The sequence below is a fragment of the Neophocaena asiaeorientalis genome, unplaced genomic scaffold, assembly GCF_003031525.2.
Source record: "Neophocaena asiaeorientalis asiaeorientalis breed wild unplaced genomic scaffold, Neophocaena_asiaeorientalis_V1.1 scaffold418, whole genome shotgun sequence".
NCBI classification, from domain to species: Eukaryota; Metazoa; Chordata; class Mammalia; order Artiodactyla; family Phocoenidae; genus Neophocaena; species Neophocaena asiaeorientalis.
In genome coordinates, this window is record NW_020175731.1 from 1,793,003 (window position 1) to 1,796,665 (window position 3,663).

Below are 3,663 nucleotides of genomic sequence, written 5' to 3' on the forward strand. Positions count from 1 at the left end.
CGGCCACGAGTGGGCCCCACTCCTTTCCCGCTTCTCTTGGGCCCCCCAAGTTTGGTCCCGGGTTAGATTTTGAGTGGGAGCCCTGGGGATGAGGTAAGCCTTGACTCCCTTCCACGCGGATCCGCGGACACGCGTGGGGGAGTGGAGAGCGCTGAAAGGGGAGGGGAAGGGGAACTGCAGCCCTAAGACCCCACCCCCACCCCGGGCGGCGAGAAGGCCGCTTGGCAGGGAGGGTGTGAGGCGCTGACTCATCTCCAGAACTTTCTCTATCTTCTGGGTGTATCTGCCTCTCTCTCTCCGCCTGCCTCCCTGTCTCTGTCTCCCTCTGTCCTTCCCTCGTCCTCTGTGTCCCTCTAAGTCTCCGGTTTGGGCTGCGTGCGTTTCGGTCCAGCCCCTGCCCCCTCACCTCTTTGTCTCTCCCTAGGACTCTGCCCCTCTCTGTCTCTATCCCCCTTGGTCTCTCTGACACTCCCCGCAGCCCCCGCCTCAGGCTGAGTGTAGAGTGCAGAAAGAGGGGGGCGAGGAGCTGGGGGGCTGGAAGTGGAAGTGGGGGGGGCCGGCTGCGTCTCCGCGGGCCCCGATAAAGTGGCCGTTCGCGGGCCGGCCGCGCTGTGATTAGAATATGAATGGGGCTCGGCGGGCGGAAGAGAAAGGCGGATTACCCGGGTGCTTTGACCATGGACAGAGGCAGCGCCGGCCCGGCCGCGGAAGGGGCGGGGCGCGCGGGAGGGGTCCCTAACTCAGGGCGAGGGAGTCTCTAACCCGGGACCCCAAGCAGGGCGCGACTTCCGCGGTCCCTCCGAAAGCCCCCCAGTCTGCCCTCCTAAGTGGGACAATGTTTGGATGGGGGGCGAGGGGCCAGCACGTGCCGAGTTAAGGTCACGGTGCGGAAGAAAAGAGGCGGCGCGGAACGCGGGCTGGAGAGTCCGGGCTTAGCGTATTTCAGAGAGCTGGGTTCGAATCCCATTCGGTAAATGCCTTACTCTTTATGGGCCTCAGTTTCCTCGTCTGTAAAATGGGGCAAAGTGTCCCCTCTCAAAGTGTGGGGTAAAATTAAACGAGGTAATGGATGTAAAAGGGGCTGAGTATTCGCTGTTCTCTCTACTTGGAACTCTCCTTACCATCTACCTCCCCCCAACATGTGCCCGCGTGACCGGCTCTTTCCCACCACCCTGATCTCAGCTAGCGTCGCCTCCTCGGAGTGCGCCTGACCACTCTGTGTGAGGCGCCCCTCTTGCCCCGGCCGGTGCCTGGTTCATTACCCGTTTGTTCCTGCAGGAACACCGTGCACAGCCGTTTGCTCAGAGCCCAGAGCAGCGCCAGGCACATTCTTTCCGGCCGCGATGGCTGGTGAAGGGAAGGGGGGTATGAAACCAACCAAAGGCGACGGTGGTGATCACCGCACGTGGTCGTGGTGTGCGTGGTGGCAAAGACCGCGGGATTCCAAGTCAGGAGATCAGAGAGGCCGGGTTCTCCTTTCGCAGCCTCCGTTTTTCCCTGGACGAAATGGGGCGGATGATAAAAACCTCCATCAGCCAGCTGCAGGGGCCCATTGGGAGGTAGAAGACTTGGCGGGGGAGCTTGACGAGGTGCCTTCCGGTGGTTGCGGGGAAGCTCGTGCTTCAGGCCCTGGGAAAATCCTTGAGGGATGCCAGGGGCCGGGTTGTCTCCAGAGGGCGGACGAGACTGTTATGGCTGTTGCTATTATTCTTATTTTAATTATTATGCACGCGAAGTTGGGGCGGGGTGGGCCAGACTCGCCAAGGAGGAGTGAGGAGAAAGAACTCATAGGTGGGCCGCGCAGATGCGTGCCGTGCACAGTCCAGGGCGCAGGCTAGGCTAGGCCCCTGCCCTGTGCTGTCTAACCTGGGAGGGCACTGCTTCTTAGACATGACAGTGCTGCAACACCCAGGAGCTTAAAGAAATGAATATAAGCACTTATCCATTCATTCTTTAGTATAAATTTTTGTTGCATACCTACTATGTGCTTAGCACTATTCTAGGAGCTGAGGATACAGCAGTGAACAAAATAGACTAAAAAAAAATCATGTTGGAGTGAGGTGAGATAGATAATATATAAAATATATAATTTGGTTATTTAGGATGTCTGATGATGAGTGCTATGTAGGGGGTGGGACATAAGGGAGGGCCTCTCTGAGAAGGTAACATTTGAGCTTTAAAATAGTGCTATCTGCTGTTGGTGGGAATGTAAATTGGTGCAGCCACTATGGAGAACAGTATGGAGGTGCCTTAGAAAACTAAAAATAGAGTTACCATATGATCCAGCAATCCCACTCCTAGGCATATATCCAGAAAAGACGAAAACTCTAATTCGAAAAGATACATGCATCCCAATGTTTAGAGCAGCACTATTTACAATAGCCAAGACATGGAAGCAACCTAAATGTCCATCAACTGGTGAATGGATAAAGAAAATGTGGTACATATATACAGTGGAATATTACCCAGCCATAAAAAAGCATGAAATAATACCATTTGCAGCAACATGGATGGACCTAGAGATTATCACACTAAATAAAGTCAGACAAGTATCACATGATATCATTTATATGTGGAATCTAAAAAAATGATACAAATGAACTTACTTACCAATCAAAAACAGAAACAGACTCACAGACATAGAAAACAAACTTATGGTTACCAAAGGGCAAAGGGGGTGAGGGATAAATTAGGAGTTTGGGATTAACAGATACACACTACTATATATAAAATAGATAAACAACAAGGACCTATAGCACAGGGAACTATAATATTTTGTAATAACATATAATGGAAAAGAATCTGAAAAAGAATATGTTTATATATATAAACTGAATCACTTTGCCGTACACCTGACACTAACACAGCATTGTAAATCAACTACACTTCAATAAAGAAAAATAAAATAAAACAGTGCTATCTGGGGGTCAGTGACAAGGGTGCGTTCGTTTGTGAAAATTCACTGAGCTCTGTATGCTTATGATTTTATGTATGTTCCTGAATGTATTTCAAACTTCAATAAAATGTTTGTTTAGATTCAGTATGAACAACATCATATAGTCATAATAGCTACCATCTACTCTTTATGTATTGACTGTGATAGGTGTTTTCCACGCATTATCTCATTTGACCCTCAGGATACAGCTAACATGTATTATTGTTGTCCCCACTTTTAGAGAGGAGGACAACTCGGGTGCAGTGTGGCACTCTTGCACTTCACAGGCACTGTGGACACAACAATGAGTGACCCAGCTCCTATCCTCCAAAATAAATACACAGGGGGCGGTGGAGAAAGTGTGGGTACTGTGGGAACCAAGAGCGGGGATGTGAAGCTGAGCCCAAGAGGCTGGGGTCAAGGCAGGTCTCCTCCAGGAAGTGATGACTAAGCCAGGAACTGGATTCAGCAGGCAGGGGGGTTGAGGGGTGTTATAGACATAGGAGCCTCTGTGGTATGTTTGGGGTCTGGAGCCTGGCATGGCTGCACATAGAATGGGAGGGAGGAGTAACAAGCAACTTCTTTGGGAGGTAGGTGAGGATCAGGTCATGCTAATCCCATCCTGGAAGGGATTTGAATACAGGACTACATTTGTATTTTGGAGATACCAGTGTGGCCACAGTGTGACACCAGGATGGGGGTTGGTTGCTAGAGGTGGTGGTCACTGA